Below are 22,841 nucleotides of genomic sequence, written 5' to 3'. Positions count from 1 at the left end.
TCAAAGCAGGCGCACACACACACACACACACACACACACACTGAGCAATTCACAAGATATATTATTTATAGTGTCAGAGCAGTGTGAAGCTCACATTGTGTATTATTCATAGCATCAGTACATGACACACACACACACAGTGATGCAGAATGTCAGTCATTACACTGTGATACATAGAATGCATTAGCCATCTCACACACACACACACACACACACACACACACTCACAGGATTTTGTCTAAGAGATCATGATTAAAGCAAACCTGTTTGTATGGTGAACGTGTGTGTGTGTGTGTGTGTGTGTGTGTGTGCGCTTGCTTGAACAACGTGGGCTGAAGGAAGCAGCAGCTGCACTGGAGATGTCAGATTCCTGAGTGTGTGAGCTGCATCATATTTTAATGTACGATGATGCTACAATGAACTTAACAAGTGTTCGGCACAGTGCGCTTCACAGAAACAACAGAGGATACAAAGTGAGCGACGAGCAGAGATGAAATCACGAAGCGGTCTGCATCTTTCAGGCCGACCTCATCGGCAGTTTATTACCACCTGTATGCGCTTCTTGTTCAGCAGCGGCCGCTGTAGATATTAATACTGCAACAGAGGAAGTCAGCCACTTGCTGAGTCTCTATTCAGGGTGTGCATCCTTCGAAGAACCCGGTCTTTGTGGTCTTCGAAGGCGAGTCCTTCAGAGAGACCTCGTTAACCTCGTCAGCCGTTGTTAAATGTGACGGTCTAAGACTTTGGAGCATTTCCTGGTTGCGTCACCAGATGTTTTACCTTTACGTCACGATTTATGCCGCCCAGGCCCGCGAAAGTGACGATCTACGCCACGCGATGTCGCCATTTTCTCTCTTTGTTTCTTCTTTTTCGGGAGCGCAAAGAATCCTGGGATAGGCCACGAAGGAAAAAACTGAGAAAAGAAGAAGCATCTGGAGGAGCCTTTGGATTGGGACAGCCTTCGCACGGCGTGGTGATGTAATTGGCCTTCAAATGCTCCTCCGAAGGATGCAGACCCTGAATTGTGTTGTATAGTAGTATAGTGACTGAAGAGTCTGCACAGGGAGGAGATCGGAGGTGGACAGTTGGGTCAAACAAGTACAAGACTGACACCCAACAGTTATTTCCATACATAGTTAAGTTATGTCAAGTACATCATCTACCTGAAGTTACATAAATAGCATACTTATATAAACCCAGATGTTTTCCTAAACCTTAACAAACTGCAAACCTGTCACTCAATTGTTCACAGTCGGCGCTATATATATGTCAGTAATTAAATAACCTTAATGGATGTCATCATCCTCCGCCGACGGGTAATAAAATATAATAGACTTTGTTCTTTTGTGATCACAGTTTAATGATCTTTTTGGCTGAAAGTCTTTTATATTCGTTCTTTTAAAAACTCAATACGCGGCACACAATTAAAAAATAAGCACCGACACAAAGTGAGTGGACGCGGTCGACTGTTCGTCCCCCTGCCTTTTGTCAGACCTCGATTCAAGTTGAATAATTGGATTTTTCAGGCTCGGATGACTAATGGATGCATACCGACGGACTCTCAGCCGAAGCAAAAATCCCAATAAAACAGAACAGAACAATGACGTGCAGGATGGAATTATTCTTTTTTTTGTTGAGATAATCAGGCAAATATGCTCAAAGTGATCCCGTCTGATACGTCAGGACAAGCAAAATCATTTGTGCTGTTTGAAAAGTAATTGTCGTCGCTCTGAGCTTTCATGCTGTACACAACGGTACAGACGATAATCACACAATCCAATATTTAACTTTCCTTTTCTTACAGTCTTGCGCTCTGATTGCATGTGTATATCTATATAATTTATCCGTTTTATGCATAATATTTTGCAGCAAATAATGTACATTCAAGGCGGCAGGACAAACGTTATAAGCTTCCGTTAGCCGCTATTGTTTGTCGTGTGTGGCAGTCTGTGTCAGACAGACGGTGAGAACAATGAGCCAACTTAATCACGACATTTGTATATTTTTACATAATAAATATGTGTTATTTGTAGACGTAATGTTTGCCGGGGGATCAGGGATGGTTCATTTATTCATACGGTAATTATGTGACATGAATTGAGCGAGAGGCAAACAGCGAAACAATGAGTCGTCTTGATATTACGTCCGTATGTGTTTGCATAATCACCATTTTTAAAATTTGTATACATGTGTTTGTTCGTTTTGCTCTGAGAGAGGAGAGAGACGGCAGTGCAGCGAGCCAAGTGTTTCTCTCGTGCTTGTGTTTTGTTTTTTGTTATTTTTGCATCATTACACGTCAAATCTGCAGCAGAAAATCTCAGAAGACTCACCGTTTTGTTGTGTTTTCAGCCACGGTGAACATCCGGTATTCACCACCTGTAGGCTCGACAGGTGGACGGAGAACAGCGGCTGTCAGCTCGAACTCACGCTCATATTCACATCTCAAAGGAGTGAGGACATGTTCGCTGATTAAACTGATGTCTCTGAGTAATCTCATCCTGATTTCGAGGGTAAATGCAACCAACAGTAAAGTGTTTACCGGGACGAGAGGGGAAGGTGACGAAAGCGGACGCTTCACCGGAGTTATTTAAGCGTTCACATCATTTTTCAGGTATTTTTTACTTCTGCAGCTTCCTCCCCTCCTTCCTCTATATATCTTTCCTCCCATCTCTTTTAATCTCCTGGCCTCTTTTCTTCTTCAACCCTCTGCTCACCTTCTCTCTCCTCCCTCTAACATCCCCTGCTGCCTCCTCGCCTTTCTTCCACCACTCTCCGTGCCATCAGTGCCCTCTGCTGATTGACGGCAGCTTCACACCACACTGAAGAGAGGCTGAGCCAGAAGTTCAGTCACAGGTTTTTCAGGTGTCCGACGGTGTTTTTCCCCCCATGCAACTCATGTCTCTGTGGAGAACACCTGTTTTTTTTCATGCTGTGTGTCACTTTGGTTGAGTGCTGAAGTGAATTTAGGAGTAAACGGGCAAGAATAATAATAAAACACATTTTGATATTGCAGTTTCTTTCCCCTTCACTACATGTTCACTAGATGCATTTTGTTTCCCTCCTCTTTGTTCCTTAAACCCGCTTTTATTATTCTTATCCCAGAAGTTCTTTGTTCTAATTTATGCAACGAATGCACAAACCCTTCCTCCACTTTAATGGACTTATTGACGAGTTTATGGTCGATAGGCGGTTTTGGGAAAAGGCCGAGTCATTACGCCTCCATCTACGGCACCATTACTGTTAGACATAATCAAACGACAGGTGACAAATTGTCTCTTGTGTGCTTCAGCATGGATGTCAATACGACATCTAATACATTAGCATGTAGCATCAATCACGCCGGAAAAACGCCGTCTTCGCACTGATTACATCCACTTTGAGGCTTCGGATCTGCTGTAAATAAAATGTGTGAATTGAGCATCGAATGTAATCTCTGACTTATTATAATCTGGTATTATTATCAGGCTAACACGTTTGCTGATGAGACTTTGAATTGCCCGCAGGCCTCGTCTTGTCTAAGACGGGGATCTTCGACAGCTCAGCTGAGTTAACAACTCATCCAATCAGCAGAGATCAAACTGTGATCCGTCGATCAAAGTGTCATTAGGAGTAATGGCCGTGTGTGCCCGTGGTGTTCAATGTGCCGCAGACCCAATATAGTCATTTGGCGAACTAGAAATAGGACACATCTAATGCGCTGGTGTCGTTCAGAACTTGCTGTATTTCTTCTCCTCGTCGTTAGAAAGTAACTGATGTGATTGGCTTTTAAAAGATCCACGACGCCTGTTTTCTTACACAAGAACTTGTTTTGTTTTTTTAGCTGAAACTCTTTCGTTCCACATGTTTTGGGATGCCAAGCCGCTGCTGATCAAGATGCAGAAAGGCTCGGCTTCCCCTTCTTTAAACACACATTTAGAAAAAGTCGTTTCCACAGCAAACCTTCCACTCACCGAGGTTATCGCTCTCTATCACAGTGAATAAGAGAAACAACACCACGACTGCACGGCGAGTCTCTTTTACTGCAGTTCTGACGGCCAATCACCGTCTTAGTTTGTTGGAGCGGTGGAGGTGTGGAGGATATTCTGATTGCGTAGAGAGAATGCACAGCGATTTTTAGTAATTTGTAGTCTTGTTAAAGGCTACTGGTCCATTGGTCGTGAACAGAGATGACGTGACTTTCTATTCAAGAGCTCTAGACACGTACGGCAGCAACTTTAAAGTCCCAAACTTGACGAACAGTAAAGCAAACCCTGCGTTATCGTCTATCTTACTGTAAATGGGACCATAATTATAGAATTAACATCATGCTGTGTTGAGGAAGACCTGACACAAGGGACTGAGACCATGAACCCAGCAGGAAACTGTAAAGTGAGGAATTAAATCAAGTGAGAAGTAGGGTAATTTCCTCATACGCTTACATGGAATGGGACCTCTGTTTTTGAAACCAGTGGAGAATGCAGCGTATTCACGTGGGCTTCACTTTTCAGATTGGAAAAAAAAAAAAGCTCTTCCATAATTTATACAGTCAATTGCTCATTTTTGCAGCAGCGGTAGACGAGCGTGTCGCAGATACGTTTGCACCTGATGACACGATCACAGCTGTCTTTGCTTTTTTTGATCCCGGCGGAGACGTTCACACCGTCCTGAGGGCTTCACCGCTGCAACATGTTGTTTTAAACATACCTGTATAGAGATGAAAAAAAAAAAAAGACAGGAAGAAGACAAGGAAGGCAGCAGAGAAGCTCCCGTGTTGGATCTGATCAGATGATCAAACCGTCCTCAGAAGCCTCACATGGGGATCCACAGCATGCCGAGTGTGTGTGTGTGTGTGTGATGAATGTTTGATTGTGTCAGGGGAGATTTCTGACATATCTGGAGCAGAGACAGACAACTTTTTTTTTTTTTTTGCTCATTAGAGGGAAGAGGAAGGTGAGAGATGGATGAAGAGCGAGAAAAACCAAGGGGGAGGACAGACGGACGGATGGATGGATGGATGGATGGATGGATGGATGGAGAGACGGGTAGTTACCACGAGAAATAATTACAAAAGAAAAAAAAAAAGAGGAAGGAATAAAAGTGAGATGAGAAGAACTCGGCAAGCATAGGGTGGAGAGAAAGCGAGGAGGTGATCACGGAGAGGAGGTATAGAAGAAGAGATGATTAAAGGAGATGTAAATCCTGCTTCTAAAGTTTAGGTGAGGAAAAAAACAGACGGAGAGAGGAGGAGGAAAAAAGACGAGCTCCGACAATTAGCTCTCCGTCAGTCCTCGAGTCAAGTGTGAACACAGTCGTTCTGGGAGTGGGGGAAATGTTCTGTCTAATAATAATCACAATAATTCTATAATTACAGTGATTGCAATTAAGCATAATTATGATAATTCCCCAATTATGGAGCAGTCACTTTTAAGTGATTCAGAGAAGCCGAGTCAGTAAAAGCGGAGAGCAGACAGACTCTCTCAGCGTGTTTCGTACGCTCCTTCGTTACAGATGCTCAGTGTGTTTTTTGTGTGGGGGGGGGGGTTGGAGCAGATATGAGTCACAAGATGTTCATTTGCAAATTCTGTTGGAGAAAAAAAAAGAAAAAAAAGAAAGAGAGCTGCTGGTGAATGGAGCCGAGGCAACAGTAAGCCTGCGTCTTTGTATCGTGAGAGAGAGCGAGAGAGAGGGGGATCACCGAGGCCACGGCGTGACTTTAGAAACTTCAAACACTCTCCGGCAGATCCAATTTCTCCGTGCGGACACTTTACTTATTCAGCGCTAAGACGTTATGAAAGAACGTGTTTGATATTTCAGGAGTTCTAATTTGCCTCCCGAAGCAGCTTTGCATCTTCACCGAGGAGACGCTCTTTTATGAAGTGGGCTGGTTCGACTGCGAACACGACCTTTATCCAGCCAGCCATTCTGCTATAAAGTGGCTATAAATCTCTCCTCAGCCAAACAATTTCCCCCTCTGAAGAAACACAACGTACCCTCTTTGTCCCGGTTTGACACCAGAAGTTCACAGACAAGTCGATGAAAAGCTATTTAACATCCCTCAGTCACCGGAAGAAAGTCAATGCATTAGTCTTTAACACCTTACTACTTTAAGACTTCAGTGTATTTGGCGGTACCGGTAGTTACTCGTGGTATCAGCGAGTCAACAGTTGGTGGTCGGCCATCGGTGAGTGTCTGTGGCCGGGTTTTGACCGACTGTGGGAACTGGTTTGCAGACTGACGATGAAAGAAGTCACTCTGGTTGGCTGTTGAGCCGAGCAAATGTCTTGAGTTGTGGTCAGTACTCTTCCTCTCTGCAGTATTATCGAAGAAACGCCCCTTACAGCACTCTACCTTATCGTTAATAAACATATTTCCTATAATTGTTTCACGGTAAAAGTCCCCTTTTTATTGAATTATGAGAGCTTTTATTGCGAAGCAGCAAAACCACAAAGATGTTCTGAATGAAAAGAGTTTTTCTCCAGCAGTAACTCAAAACGGCTCCTGAAACCGCTAAGAGCAAAAAAAAAAAAAATGATGAAACGATAAAATAAAGCAGATATCTGAAAGTACAAACAGGAGAGAAGATAAAGAGATTCAGTTAGAAGCTGCTAAAGTATTGAGAGCTGAAAATAGTGACTTTTAAAAACGCCTTTCCCTCCGGTCTCCTGCACAGATAACGAGTGTCGCAATCACAACACCCGCTTGTTTTTGCGTGAGACAGACTCGCATTCGTTGGCTGCAGACGCAAGACAACTTTTTAAAAATTGGACTGACATATTCTCAATTAGAAGTGCGTATATCCATACTTCTAAATCTTACGGTTTTCCATTTTGAATGACGAATACCGACCACTGCCACCTGGTGGTGTGGAGAGGCATTTCCTCTCATGCAGCTGCAGAACATACAAGCTTGTTGCCAACTGAGCAAAACAACATTTTCTAACTATTTAAAAAAAATTGTAAACAAAGAAGTCAGACAATGACTTTTCCCATCATTCTGTGAGCAACCTTGATCTGATTTCGAGGACGTCATCTTGTTGAGACATTGGAGGTGTCACCTGCAGCTCCCTGCGGCTGCTCCTTCTTGTTCCCATTGCCGGAAATGACCACTGTCTTGTCTGACTACTTCATAATAAAATTCAACTTGTATTTTCACCAATTAAATGCTCTTATTGTGAAGGTGCAGCAGTCGGAAATGATCAGTTTGCATTCGCAGTAACTTCAAACGTCTTTGAGGAACGTCACCACAGACATCCAGTTCATGAATCTCATCAAGTACGCATTCTTATTAACCAGACAAATCTAATTTAACCTCGACCAGGTACAGTGATAATGAATTTGTGTGAGGTTTTGACCCTCAGTAACCACACCCCCACCCCTCCAACCCCATCACAGCCGCTGCCCCTGCTGTTAACCTCCGCCACCCGACCAGCACCGAGCACATCGAGTCGTGATGGGTGGAGATGAAGGCTGCCTGACCCTGAGGACACAAACTGTTTTAACTTCAGTTCATTACAGACTCACAGAGGTGAATGCCCTCGCACCACATTAGCTTAATAAACGGCTGCCTCCCTCTGTCTGAGGTCAGCCGTGCATACGCCTCCCCCCCTCCACCCCCCTCCACTCCCGTCACGGCTTATTATGGATGAGGCCGTTCACACTGTGGAAGAGCCTTGTTTGTTTCAGACCGCGGAGTTTGTCGAGTTGATTCATTCAGCGCTGCTCGCATGGCGGCGTCAGTTAAATGGCTGCGACATCAAGTCCACAGAGTCATAAAGGAAAAGTCTGAGTAGGTCATCAGGGTTGTAGAGACAAAATGTCATACAAGACAAAATGTTTACCTGACCAGAGCACGGACCAGTCTTCAACTACCTTACATATTCTTCTGTTTTCATTGTTTTATTACAGAGGTGCCATTGCTACATTGTTTGCCCAGCAGATTTTAGCTCCATTTCTGCTGTATTTTGATGAATCTTTGCAGTATCTTTGGTTATGTTTTTTAACAATTTGGGGGCAATATTTCACCTTATAAACTGTATTTTAATTTCATTCATGTTCCAATGAAATAAGAAGAAATTATTGGGGGAAACCCCTAAAAATGAAGTCGAGACACAGTCAGAAAGTGAAGAACCGACCTCCGGAAATAAGGAAAAGAAGGAAAGAAAGACGGAAAGAAGGAAAGAAAGAACAAGTTCGAAGGAAAGAGGGAAAGAAAGAAAGAAAGAAGGAAAGAAAGAAAGAAAGAAAAAAAGAAAGAAGGAAAGAAAGTAGGAAAGAAAGATGGAAAGAAAGAACAAGAATGAAGGAAAGAGGGAAAGAAAGAAAGTAGGAAATAAAGTAGGAAAGAAAGAAGGAAAAACAGAAAGACGGAAGGAAAGTGAGAAAGAGAGACGGAAACAAGGACGGAAAGAAGAAATTATTGGGGTCAACCCCTAGAAATGAAGTCGTGACACAGTCAGAAAGTGAAGAACCGACCTCCGTAAAGAAGGAAAGAAAGAACAAGTACGAAGGAAAGAGGGAAAGAAAGAAAGAAAGTAGGAAAGAAAGAAGGAAAAACAGAAAGATGGAAGGAAAGAGGGAAAGAAAGAAAGAAAGTAGGAAAGAAAGAAGGAAAAACAGAAAGATGGAAGGAAAGAGGGAAAGAAAGATGGAAAGAAGGAGGGAAAGAAGAAATTATTGGGGGGAAACTGCGAAAAAAGAAAGTCGTAACACAGTCAGAAAGTGAAGAACTGACCTCCGGAAAGAGGGAAAAGAAGGAAAGAAAGAACAAGTACGAAGGAAAGAGGGAAAGAAAGAAATTGGGAAAGAAAGTAGGGAAGTAAGAAGGAAAAACAGAAAGACGGAAGGAAATTGGGAAAGAAAGAGGGAAAGAAAGAAGGAAAGAAGAAATTATTGGGGGAACCCCGAAAAAAGGAAGTTGTGACACAGTCATAAATTGAAGAACCGACCTCCGGAAAGAAGGAAGGAAAGAAGAAATTATTAGGGGAAACCCCTAAAAATGAAGTCATGTCACGGTCAGAAAGTGAAGGACCCCCACCCCCAATATTATTTTACATTTTAAGTATTAATGTGTCCTGTTTGCATGAAAGCATGACAGAAATCCACCACACAACCTTGAGATGCATGAAGAGGGATTACTGCTACAGAAGGAAAAACATCTCAGAGTTAATTTTAGATTCATCTATGAGTCTCAAGTCATCACATCCAGATGGTCAATGAGCTGTAAGTCCTCTATATATGACCAGTGGGTGCAAAGCCTTCTTCGTTTTAATGGTTTGCTCAATGGCCCTTCAGCAGCGGCACGCTCCAGTCTAGAGCTTTCCAATGTCTACCCAGCTCCCCTGAACTTCTGTCTCATATTTCTTAGACTGCACATTTCTAGTTTAGTTTGTTTGTACGGTGCACCAGAGACACGGTGATAAAAGTAAAGGCACTGATTACGCGAGTGAGAGGAAAACAACGGAGCCTCCAACAGCCTTTGTTTCCTCCCCTGTGTTTCCCGTGTTCTGGTTCATTATTCGGCCCCATGTGGTCCACGAGTCCTGCCCTCAGCTCCGCTCACACGGATCAAACGGTAAACCCCCCCACGTTCTCTCCTTCCTCCGTAAATAACTCTCAAATGAATCAGTACTGATGAGTACAACAGGTAAGACAGAATAGTCAGATTTAATTTTACATTTTACATTGATGTTTCTCTAACAGACTTACTAGAAAGAACAAAAACAACAATACTTTATTTTTTTCAGCCGCTGAGTGTAGCGTTACCAGATAGAAGGTGGAGGGGGACTGCCAAGCCAGTGACCACTGTTCAAGGCTGCATTTCAAGGCGTGTTGCAATTACACCACTGGATAATTTAAACAACACTCTGGAACAAGTAATATTCCTGTTCTGACTGAAAACGGCAATTTTTGACAAGTTCGTGGCGGCCAAAACAGGTATTTTTTTAAGCCAAACATGATCTTTGTGTGGTGGTTTTTGTGCCTTAACAACACAAAATTGAAAATGAAAACTACAGAAACTTAAAGTTGTGTATGTTCCAACATATTTGTGGTTTGCAGAAACACACTGCTGACCAAAAGTGGAGAATTGTGTCTGCAGGTGATTCTGAAGTCGTCTTACTGACATCTGTTGATATTTCATATAACTTACTGATTATGTTAATGCGTATCTCGCTCGTATCTTGTTCAGGCATTTTGGAACATTTTTCATTTGCACCACAGGTACTTATGAGAATGATTGAACATGAACATGAACACATTAAACACAGATATGTCAACAGTGTGTGGTGGGACGGGGGTTATCTCATGGTGAGGAAGAACCAGTCAGATCCTCTCTAACTCATTTGCGCTACAAATTATATTCTAATAACGATCGTCACCTAACATTGTGCATTATTGATTTTTTGCACATCTAAACGTGACTTTTTTTTCAAACTCTAAAAGTCAATCCGCGACCCGCCTTTCTTTTTAATAAATGCTGAAAATAATGAGCCCCATGTATCTCACCGAGCGCGCTTCATTAACCCAAGCATAACTCTCCTGTGTGTGTCGACGATCCTAATTAAGTCGAGCAGAACTCACTAGGAATTCTGCTTGTGTGTGTGTGTGTGTGTGTGTGTGCATCTATTGGATCCTTATTAACCGTGGCAGGACTTTTTACAGCATGCAGGCACATATCACTGTGTGTATATGTTGTACATGTGAACAAACAGGCCTGTGTTACTGCTGCAATCTGGGAAAAAGAGGACAGAGCAAAGAAAGGAGGAAGGAAAAGAAGGAAAGAGAGGAGAAAAGAGGAAATTAAGACTGAAAGAAGTGAAGAAAGAAGATAAGAAAGAAAGAAAGAAGGCAGGAAGAAAGAGAGGAGAAGAGAAATTAAGAATGAAAGAGTGAAGAACGAAAGAGAAGAAAAGAAGAAAGAAAGAAAGAAGAAGAAAGAAAGAGAAAGAACGAAAGAGAAGAAAGAAGGAGGAAGGAAGGAAGGAAGGAAAGAAAGAAGGAAGGAAGGAAAGAAGGAAAGAAAGAAAAGTGAAACCAGTGAAAAAAGCTGAAAAAAGGAAAGAAAGAAAGAAAGAAAGAAGGAAATAAAGAAAGAAGGAAGGAAAGAGGGAAAGGAGAAAAGGAAGAGAACGAGTGAAGCAAGAATGGAAAGGAAAGAAGAAAGAGAGAAGGAAGGAAGGAAATTAAGACTGAAAGAAGGGAAGAAAGAAAGAAATTAAGACTGAAACAAACAAATAAACAAACAAAGAAGGAAGGAAGTAAGGAAAGAAGAAACGAAGGAAAGAGGGAGGGAAAGGAAGATGAAAAAAGGAAAGAAAATAAGAAAGAAAGAAAGAAAGAAATGAGGACACGTGAATAAGGAAATGTTGAGAGAAGGGAATAAATGAGAGGAGGAAGAGGAGATACAAGAGAAAATTAGCTTTAGCTGGTTTAAAGTCGTCCATTTTGTTTATCATTATGTGATAGTCTGTAGCGTTGTTGTTGAAAAGCATCAGATTCAAGTCCTGAATGGATCGTTTCGTAATTACATGAAAGAAGAACAGGTAATCATTTGTTTTCCCGATGTAGTGACAGTTATGAACAATATATAATGTCTGTCTTGAAACAAAAGCACTAATAGGAAGAGGAAGCAGCAGCAGCAGAAGAGGAAGATACTGTCAGACCGAAACCGAAATCAAAACTCAAGCAAAGTTAAATTATTCAAATTATTCATGTGTCCTTGTCATGGCTCGCTAGAAGATTTGCTTCACTTCGGCATAACTGCAGTCAGAGTCCTCGTCTCGTCAGCGGCGGCGGCGGCAGCATCACACCTTTAAGTCAGCAGATCTTTAATCCATTATTCACAGTGGCAGTCAGTGGAAATCTCAAATCAAGACATGTCTTATTTAAAACTCAGACATCCTCTCCTCGTCTCACTGCAGCGGCCAATGTAGACGTCTTCAGTCTCATTCATTTCACTCTGCAGCCAATCTAAACTAACTTAACGAGGGAAATAACAACACATATTTATTATTTCACCCATTTAAAAAAGCTGCAGTTGCCATTCAGTCTAAAAGAAAGAAAGAGGAAGGCGTGTGATGAAGGAGAGGATGACTAAAGCGGTGAACGATGAGCTGCTGTTAAAGGTACAAACCGACTTTTAGAGCTGATTAACTCCCGTGAAGCGTCTTCGCTACGGGGCCTCGTTCCCTCTGATGTTACTGTAGCGGCTTGACGAGACGGCATGTGGTCCGCAGAGCCCCTCAGGGACTGATGTGGAGAGGCAGGGGAACCGAGTATTACTCAGTCCGTCCGTCAGTGTCCATTCGATTCGCAGTATGGCACCAAACATCTGCATGTTTACTTACCGGGAGTCACGACCTGTTAACAAGCGTTAACTCAGAACAGGAAGGGCAGGACGACACCAAGAATGTCATTTTAAGACGATATTGTTTTTCAGCCAGCTCAGAAGTTTTGCATTCAACTTGTGGCACAGACGTTCTACTCATCTCTGATTGTAGAGACATGCCAGGAGTTTGAAACACCGTGAACACTCTGAGTCGTGTCAATGCAGCTGATGTCAGTGCGCAGTAAATAGGACAAGCGGTATCTATAAATATAATGTGGCATGCTTTGCTGTCTGCTCGTCGCCTTGTCTGCCTGTTGTTGCTGCTTTTGAACTTCCACTGGAGGTCTGAAGCTGGGGATTCTCCCTTACATGGAGCCAAATTTCACATTTCTGACTTAAGTTTGATGCAGTTATTAGCCAGAAATATTGTGTCTCATACAGCACGCAGCAGGATGGAAAGGCCAGCTGCACGCAAGCAGTTCATACAAACTTGAATCCGCCCTGCCTCAGTTTACATTATCAACTACAATACTATTACCATCAGTGTTACGTTGGTATCTCCTGGTTGCTGGCTTTCAGTTTAGATCTTTGAATCTTTAAAAGGGACCAACCAGAAGATTTCCAGCTACACTTTGGCTCATGTGGGTTAAAACTCATCATCATCATCATCATCATCATCATCAGGGGTTTCCAGGTTCCAGTCTTTCAGGAACTTGATGTTAACATGTACCAGGTGCTTTAGTTGTCTAGTGTTGACCAAAGTCTGACATGAGAAAGAGAGAATGTCCAAAACATTTGCTTTGGATGTAAGAGAAAAGAAAATATGTCAGTGAACCACACAACCAGCAAGCCCTTCCCACCGACATGGACGGCTGCACTAATAATCCAAAGTCAAATTTCATTAGATACAATTATGCATTCGCCCCTGATGTATGACTCATGAGTCCTGAGTCATACATGTTTCTGTTCAGAGAGATGAATATGAGCTTTATTGATAAAAAAGTTTGTTAAGAGATTACAGCAGGGGTCGCAGGATCCGTGTTGGGTCCGTTACTGATCCACCACATCTGATCCCTCTAATCCCTCGGTTGGGAACACTGACCTTTTGTCTGTTTGTTGTTGTGTATCTAACACTTAGTCACGCGTGATTCTGTACGTATCGCGGGGACTCCTCTGTCTTGCCACCCCAGCTGTCCGATAGTGCTGCACTCAAAACGCCGCCGGTGGAGTTTGACGGACGATGGAGCAAAACCGTAGCGCAACGTACATGCAACCTGCAACCAGTAAGAACTTTGGGAAGTACTGTGAAGTAAATGAAGTTAAAGGTTTATTTCATCAGGGGCCAACTGTTGCATCCTGAATCAGACTTCAGAAACACCATCCTGAGCTGCACCTGTGTCATCATCTTGTCCAGTAAGATTACACCAGAGGGTCATGATAGTCCGATAAATGAAAGCCCTGACTGTATCTGCTGCGGTGCACCAAGTGTGTGTGTGTGTGTGTGTGTGGTGAACGCTTAGCCCCTGTCGGCTGCTGTCTCCAGCAGAGGCTGCCGTTTGATTTAATCAGCTTGACACTGCAGGTGGGACGGAGCTAATCATCCTCACCTGACCCGAAAAGAAGAAAAAAAAAAAGGTGGTTCCAGCCGTGGGTGCATTCGATTTCAGTTAATCACGATAAACAGGGAGGAGAGAGCGTGATGAGACGGACAGATGGAGCATGAGACGGAGAGAGAGCCAGACGCTATCAAGGGCGTGAGGGGGGGGATAAAAAAACAGACGGTATTGTGCAGAATACACATGGACTGATAAACCGCGGAGAGAGCTCTCATGGGTCGACTGTGCAAGTGAATAAAACAACAAACTGCCTCCACATCAGCTGCTCGCTTCTCCTGAATCACGCCATGACTCATTCTGTGGCCCCGCGTAGCTCACCGGGCACAGAGAGGCTCTGACAGCACGAGCTCAGCACTTTTTCACCATCAGAAGATAAAAAGGAGTCGGTGCAAAAGTTGAGAAGAAAAGGCCGAAGCATTTACGCAGCTCTGAAAAAGGCTAAAAACGCCTTAAAATGAAGGGGATGAATGGAGACGTCTTGTTGCAGGATTTGTAAAAACTGAAAGACCCGGTTCACAAATACCAACAGTTTATCTGCACTCAGACGCCAACCAGTCCGTCTGTTCGGCGCTCATATAGGAAGCAGTACGCTCCTTTAAGTTTGAAACCAAAGGGCGAGGAAGCAGCGGTGATGGATGAACCGACGCTGCACCACCTCACCGTGCAGTTTGTCTTCCAGTCAGCTGAGCGCGCTCTGTCCGTCTCTGCAACTCTGAGCAAACCTTTCGCATTTACATACGGCTCGCTCGCATCGCTCCGGTGTGAGATTCCCCCGGGGTAAGACAAGCATGTTTGACTGCGTTAAATAAACATGAGGAGTGTTGTTTTTTCTGCTTCTTTTTTTAAACATCTCATATTGAAAATGATGTGTCAGCCATATAGAATCACGTCATGAAGAATGGGGTCAACGGTAGGATGGCCCAGAATAGAAATGTCAGCATCGAAGGAATGAAAAGATGAGTTCTCCGAGGTTTTGACGACAACTAACGCTGTTGAGACTTTAAAGCGAAACTCCCGCCAAAATGCAACCTAGGCTTTTTTTGTGAATGTACCCGAGTCAAAACTTCGTGTAAAAGCATAATTACAACGAAAGAGGCACTTTTAATATTTACCGTGTTTTCGTTTTCGGGTCAAACTCATTTTCAACGGGAGTGCTACGGGCACTTTCACGATAGCATCAAAATCTCTATTTTTAAAACAGTAAGAAGGCTCGACACAACATGAAACTTTGCTCGTAGTATCACCAGGGTCTCTACACATGAACACGAGCATTGAGAACATTGTTTGTGTACACAGAGTTTACTAAAAAGAAGGTTTTTGAACAACTGACGTTAGCAGCATTACGTCACATTCGGAGATCTATACTTCTCGGCTGCCATGACAGCGGCTAGCAGAACAAGCTACTGCTAACGTGAGTTGTTCAAAAACCTTCTTTTTAGTAAACTCTGTGTACACAAACAATGTTCTCAATGCTCGTGTTCATGAGTAGAGACCCTGGTGATGCTACGAGCAAAGTTTCATGTTGTGTCTAACCTTCTTAGTGTTTTAAAAATAGAGATTTTGATGCTATCGTAAAAGTGCCCGTAGCACTCCCATTGAAAATGATTTTCACCCGAAAACGAAAATACATTAAATCTTAAAAGTGCCTCTTTTGTCGTAATTATGCTTTTACACTAAGGTTTGACTCGGGTACATTCACAAAAAATGCCTAGGTTGCATTTTGGTGAGAGTTTCACTCTAAGTCAGCGGGATGCCGGTGTGTTTTTCTTTTCGATCGGCTGTCCTGACGGCGGTGACGAGCGCGAGGACGACAGCGGAGGACGGCGAACGTTAATGACTTTGATGCGAGCGCTCCAGCAGCCGAAACAGTTTAAGGCCCGTCTGTGACGTTCTGCTCGCTGCCAGCCTGAATGCTGCTGATGAAAGCCGATTTTAACGAGGTGAAACAGCGGACGTGTGTTTTAACACAGCTGTCCGACCAACGAGAGGAATGAATCATTGAAGATGAAATGAAAATGCTTCTTGAACACGTTGAAGTTTGATGTTTACTTAAATTATGATTTCTGTGTCGGACATATATGCAAATGGGACGAATCAACTGAAGATTTCTTGGAGTTATCTATTTTCCCTTTATACAATTTCAGATGCTTATAAAGAGCTGTGACGATTAGACAAACGAGACTGGGACGCCGGGATTTATCAAAGATAATTTAGTATGTGACACCAGTTATTTCATTGCACTTTACTGCTTCACATCTGTGATGTTTGAATAAAAGGAGATTGATAATTCCACAAAGGCAGGGTGGCTGTTTTCCCACGCAGCGATGAGTACTTCCTGGCTATTTGTTCTATCTTTTGTAAGTTTTCACTAGTTTCACTCACCAGTACTTCCTCACTTTAGTGTTTTAGTACTCCAGATCGGTCTCGGTCTCAAGAAAAACAGGACGCTGGATTTTATTTCAAGACCACAGCTGTTGAACGACATTCTGTACTTCATGATGTTTTTTTATTGGAGGACAAGAGTCATGCAGGAAACCTTACGCTTGCAGAAAAATCTATTTCCACTTGTGGATGTTGTCATGTGTACTGGGACCGGCATGGTCTGGTCATTGTCTTAACTCCCGCCTGTGGTCTTGACTTGCTCTCAACCTCTTAAAATCTTGATCTTGTCTCGGTGTCGTAGCTGCAACACTGCCTCACTCTGCGGATGAATGAATGCTGTCCATGAGTTGAAAATCTTTTTGGGAACATATAATATTCAGGAATCCCAAAAGACACAAGCAAGAATTAGATTTTTATTTATGTTTCTGTGAGTGTCTTGAAATGGTTGATGTGTCTCAATTCAGGTCTGCATCCTTCGGAGGAGCATTTGAAGGCCAATTACGTCACAATGCCGTGCGAAGGCTGTTCCAATTTGAAGCTTCCTCCAAATTCGCCCCACAAATGCAGCATTCTTTTCCCTCTCCTATCCTTCGTGGCCTCACATATCCCAAGATTCTTTGCGTGCCTGAAAAAGAAGAAAGAAAGAGAGAAAATGGCGGCATCACGTGGTGTAGATCGTCACTGTCGCGGGCCTGGGCGGCAGAAATCGTGACGCAAGGGTAAAAACATCTGGTGACGCAACCAGGAAATGCTCCAAAGACTAGACCGTCCCATTTAACAACGGCTGACGAGGTTAACAAGGTCTCTCTGAAGGACTCGCCTTCAAAGACCGCAAAGGCCGGGTCCTTCGAAGGATGCAGACCCTGAATTGAGACTCAGCAGTTGTCAGGACATTGCGCGCTGTATAAAAAAAACTTTTTGCTGATGTCATATTTGGGTCGATCCCACTTTTATCGAAAGCATTCATGTTTTATGGAGCATGTTCACACACATGTGAAGGAGTAAGACCTCAGTGATTCACAGAAAGATCCAAGTTACGTCCAACACGATGCCAGTCTCTCAGTGTGAGAGAGTGAGAGAGAGAGAGAGAGAGAGAGGGAAAACATCAAACTACCAATTCTTAAGCGTGCAGTTTGAGGTCACGCTCTTCTTCCAGCAGATGAGAGATGAAGAGTCACAGCGGGGCTCAGAGCCGGCAGACTTCCTCATCCTGTCTCTCGGGGGACCGCTCGCCTCAGATGCTTCAGTGTTGACACGGGGGAAGATGAAAAGACCTTTTTCTCCCCTCAGATGGTGGAAACTTTTCTCGACACTTCTCGTGGCGACGACGCCTCCGCGGCCGTCCGCGAGTTAGGATTCCCTTTTGAAAAAATCCATCGGCATTAATTGAAAAGAGTTGAGGGAACTTAGACAGCGGAGTTGAATAAAACAACAGAGTGTGCTCGGGGCGAACCGTCGACTAACTGACTGCATCATCCAGGATGAATAAGTGATGGATTCTTTCTATTTTCACATTTTGACTGCCAGTCACAAATGTGCTCGCGCGAAATGAGGTGGACCGAACAACGGGAACATCTGCACAGTTCAGTCTAATGTAACCTAATGTAACATCCCCGCAACACACTGGAACACTGTGAGGCTCATAATGGTTCAGTGTCAGGGAGGAGCAGATTCATCTCTGCGGTCGGTTTAAGAGCTGCTTATCTGCTCGTGGCATTAAAAACCGAGATGTGAGGAGGAAAAACCTTCACAAAATAATGCAAACGTCAAAATGAAGATTGTGTATCTTTGGTCACGTGATAAAAAGTGTTGTGTAAAAGGATGCAGGATTTAAAGGGAAGGGTTCAAAATCATCAGCAGGACGCTCACATCAGAGAGCAGACGCCATCCTGAGACGGAGACGGAGGAACTGATCTCCGTCCCGTAAGACGACCCGTCGTTACAGCTGTCAGAGACCCTCGCTCAGCTCAGGTGATGACGTCTGAGCTCCAGCGCCTGAAAACAAACAAACACTGAGACGCTGTTAAACTCTCTGAAAGCTTCTAAGAGGATCTTGATAACTTTGTTTCATGTTTAAGTGGAAAAGATCAAACTGGACTTTAGCGAAAGCTTTATTTTAAAGCCGACCATTTAGAGTCTTCTTGTAGTTAAATGATCAGAAACAGTATTTCTTTTTTTTTTCCCATTTTAGTTTGAGAGACCGAGACGATGATGTTGGTATATTACGAAATAAGCACTGAGTAAATAAAAAGAAATAAGAGTTGAGTATGAATTGAAACTGATGCGACCAAGTGTCCGAGTTTGTCTCCAAGTGAAGAGTAACAGCAGGAGGAGTTATTTGAATTAAAAAAAAAGAAAAGAAATACATACAAAAATAAGAGAAAAGGGAATAAAAGAAGTGAAAAAAGACACATATTATTGGGTAGTTTGTGTGATTAACAACCTGTAACCCATCATGAACGCACCCCCTGGTATTTGATTTGATTTGATTTTTACACATGGAAGACTGCATAAAAATCCACATAATGAACGAATAAGAGAAGTTTCAGGGAGGTCAGGAAGCCCCTCAGAGAGATAAAAAAAATAATAATAATAACAAGAAAATGGATAATAAGAAGTGTGTAAGTGTAGAGGAGCAGCAGAGGGAGATATTTAAATGAAATAAAGCACAAAAAAAAATCTTGTTTGGTCGAGTCCATCAAGGACAATTTCAGAATATTTAATATTAAAAAGAGAAAGAAATGGAAAAAAGACAGAATATTGGGTCGATAGAGGGGTCGACACTTCTTTCCACAGTCTGAACAGCCACCGGACACATTAGGAGGTATTTTACTGTATTTTTATTCTTTAGTTATTCTACTTTTTCTTTCTTTTTTATGCACAGATAAAATCGAGATGAGGAAAAGATAAGAGATCTGTCAGGAGAGGAGAGGAAGCCACAAAACGTACATGATGGAAAGTTTAAACAACAACAGATTGATGAAAACTAAGCAGACATAATCAAGATGCTTGAAAATTATAAATATGGCGTCAGTACACCTGACAGAACCGCGTCTACAGCTTCGGATCGTTCCTGCGGCCTCTAAACGTTCCTCTGAGAGTTTCCCTCGTCTACGAGCTCATCGCCGAAATCATCATCTGCTCTCGTGTTTCGGGAGAAAAGTGTGTCGCAGTAGGAACGTGATGAACAGAACCGCCGGCAGAACACAATACAACCCGGGGTCTCCCAGGATTCTGTAAAAAAAACCTTGTGAAAACACAGATTTTGTGGTGGACAGTGTTAATATTCACTCCCTCTGCGGGGCAGGACTGTGTGAACACGGCACATCGTCTTCAGACACATGATAATTAGATAATGATTAAGTCCTGGCGGGTAAAAAGCCTGAGAGAGAAGTTGTTGAATCAGAAAAACGTGTTGCTGGGCTGACTTTAACTTTCCTCTGCACTATTTCAGCACTAAGCCACTTTTTGTTTCTGTTCTTCTGTTCCCCTTCTGGTGTGAAGATTGAATTCTCTTGGGGTATCTGGAGGGCAACACATTCTGATCTACTTAGGTTAGATTCAATCATGACTGATCTACTTAGTTTGGATTCAATCATGACTAGTTGATTTTCATTGTGAGTGAAGGTCCAGGGGTTGGCTTCCATCTGTGAGGGGTCGAAGGTTAACAGACGATAAAGTGCTTAGCTAAGTTTGACCTGCATGCCAAATGGTGGGAGATGCCTAACTCAGGTCAAACTCCTCTTTTAGTCTATTGGATAATTTGGCAAGGGGACCAATCAGAAGAAGTGGGTGTACTTGAGAAGGGACTCTAAAAGGGCCGTGACAGGAAGAACGAGAGGGTGGCACTTGGTAGATCTCCTAAGATCGAAACCGATAGGAGTTCTGATAGGGCAGAGGGCGAAGCATTTTGGCATTGCTTTTTCCATAGATTTGATGATATCAGAACGCGGCCGCTTCTGATCCGGACGCAGGGCTCCAGATTCTGTTTCAATAAAGATTTCTCTATCATTCCACCCAGCCTTGCCTCCGCAGAATTCTTTTATCATCAAACTACACGCCGACTCATTGGAGGAGGAAAGCCCAGAAACTACACTCTCCCCCTCGTTTCATTTCCACGTTTTGTTCTTCACGGCTGAGCCGACCCGCGGGGCGTTTGCACGCGCCCGTGATTTAATTTTCACCGATAATTTAGAAAGCAGTGATCGTGGTACGTTGAATGCCGCACATAACATCTGTGAAAAACAGGATTATGTTATTAAGTATCTGTAAAATGTGGCGTATCTGCAATGTTAAACCGTTAGCAGCCGCAGACAAACGCTGTTAGAACGTCTCACTTTTTTAACCCCCGCGATCCGTCATCTCTCGGTGTCTCCCTGCTGCGCCGCGGTGGAACTCTAATCAAAACGCTTTTATACGTCGGGTTCTCCTCACCTCAGATACTTCACTGTTGACACATGAGGAGATAAAAAGGTTTCTTTCCCGAGACACAAACTTGTGAAACTTCTCCCGGTGACAGTTCTTGTAGCTGGGTTGCAGCAGCGGCTCCGCAGAAGCCCGCTGATGTATATTTATTTCTTTATCCTTAATGTTGCCGAGGCGATGTTGACAGAAAACATTTGCTTGTTTCTGCCGATGTCTTGCTTTATAATTTAACACGTCTGACGGGTGCAGCCTTCACTGGTTTGACAGCTCGGAGGATGAAAAATAAAAATAAAAAGTCTGTTCGCTGTTTCCACCAATCAGTAGGTGACGCACAGGTCCGTGGATAGAGACGGTTTGTTCCTCTTGCCGGGGAGACGTCGCCCTGCAAACAAGTTCCAGAGTTTGTCTCTAGATAAGTTTCGACCTTGTGATGACCTACAAATCCATCGGGGACGAGTGACAGCAGAAGTTTAACTGGGTTAGACCAACCAAAGTCGTTTCATCGACGATAAGTAGCAATAAGAGTTCAGCAAACTGGTTTTAAAATGAGTAAATCCAGATCTTAAGAGTTTAAATCAGTGTGGAGATGCTCAGCAAACAAAAGTAAATACATGACTGAGTATATAATGTGTGGGAGCTTATAGGTTGAGGAGGGGTCCATCATCAAGATCCAACATTTTCTGATTGTTACTGCTTCATAATAAAAGCATTTAGATAACAAAAAACCGTAATGTTTAAAGTAAAGGTTGAAGCTGAACCTGATTTAATCGATTTGAATAATGAATCCTTGGAGGTGTAGCCCAGCCGAAATTCGATTTTTCGAGTTTCAGCGTGTAATAAATAAATCTTCAAGGTGTTTAGAGGTTTATTTGATGAACACAGATTGGGATTTTGATTTTTTTTTTAATAAACAAAGCTGTCTAAAGATTTAAACTACCATGTTGACTGTGATGTAAGCAACAAAAAACACCAGCAGGATAGATTTTTTTTTTGCTTGCAGTGTTAGAGATCTCTGCCTGTTCTCCTACATTATGGGCAATTAAGTGTGCAGGGTTGCAGACTGTGTAAAAAAAAAAAAAATCTACATTGAAGTCCCTTGAAGTTCACAGCAGAGCCTTTAAGCACTTGCTGATGGTGCAGTGGCACACTTCTAAGCCGTTGTGGACTCAGCAGGAGTCTTTTTTTTTTGCGTCTGTACACGAGGGTTTAGCCCGTCTGGTTAACCATGTGATGCAGTGGGAAGCTGTCCGGGGTGTCACCTTGCCCTCTGCAAGTGTGCCCAGTGCATGTTGGGATACTTACACTTCAGCCTGTGTGGTGTTTGAACAGACGGGGTTAGCGGTCGCTGTCCGTGGTGCTGAAGTTCAGTTTTAAGCTCCGTCTGTGTTTTCTGTCTCATCTACTGAGCCGACAAACTGCTAACAAAGCGGCTTTTTTCATGTAGAGTGAGTGGATTAGCACATTTCCTGATATTTGTAGTGTTTGTTCAAAAGTCTTGGTCGTCTGAAGTGTTTTTCTGCACATGTTTTAGCCTGATGCACCAGAGGATTGTTGCTAAATGGTTAGCACTGTTGCACAAAAGAAGGAAAGTCTGAGATTGAACGCATCTTCGTGTAAAAGTGTTGTTTTTGCATGTTAGGACAGCAGTATACTCCAAATGAAATTCTATTTGGATTGTTATATCCATTGTCGTTGTTATGTTAGTATACCAGAATACTCTCTCGCTCTCTCGCTCTCTTTTTAAAGGGGCATTATGTCGTTTTTTTGGAGAAGAATTTCAAACTCGCAATTCAATTATGTACAATATTAACTGAGGTAATAATCAAAGCAGTTCTCAGAGGTACATAAGGTTCCCAGAACACTGTTCGATGCTAGGAAGGTGGCAGGGTCCGCCACGTATAAACAAATTGAAACAGGATGTAATTGTGTTGTCCTTTGTTTCTTCAGTCATGACAACAAAGAGAGCTTGTTTCCTTTTATTTAGCAGTTTCACATGATCAGTCAGTGCAGATATTTCTCTTCTGATCAACACTTCTTCCCCGAACCTACGTAATGCTCCTTTAAAGTAACCAAAAATCCACAACAACCTGCCCCGAAGCGTGAACACGTAAGACC

The 22,841-nt window shown here is 43.0% G+C and overlaps 1 protein-coding gene across 8 annotated transcripts in view; it reads left to right on the top strand.

Annotated features, from left to right (window-relative positions):
- Nucleotides 1–22,841, top strand: part of LOC115582983 (glutamate receptor-interacting protein 2-like) — a 295,747-nt gene that overhangs the window by 175,060 nt on the left and 97,846 nt on the right. Inside the window, exon 2 of one of the 8 annotated variants that reach the window (XM_030419297.1) lies at nucleotides 4,917–4,929. The exons of the other annotated variants lie outside the window; for them this stretch is intronic. The gene's annotated coding sequence lies outside the window, so the exon portion shown is untranslated. The remainder of the gene's footprint in view (nucleotides 1–4,916; nucleotides 4,930–22,841) is intronic. 8 annotated transcript variants of the gene reach the window in all.

This window comes from Sparus aurata, chromosome 6, assembly GCF_900880675.1.
Source record: "Sparus aurata chromosome 6, fSpaAur1.1, whole genome shotgun sequence".
Lineage (NCBI taxonomy): Eukaryota > Metazoa > Chordata > Actinopteri > Spariformes > Sparidae > Sparus > Sparus aurata.
This window is presented reverse-complemented; position numbering and strand designations above follow the sequence as displayed.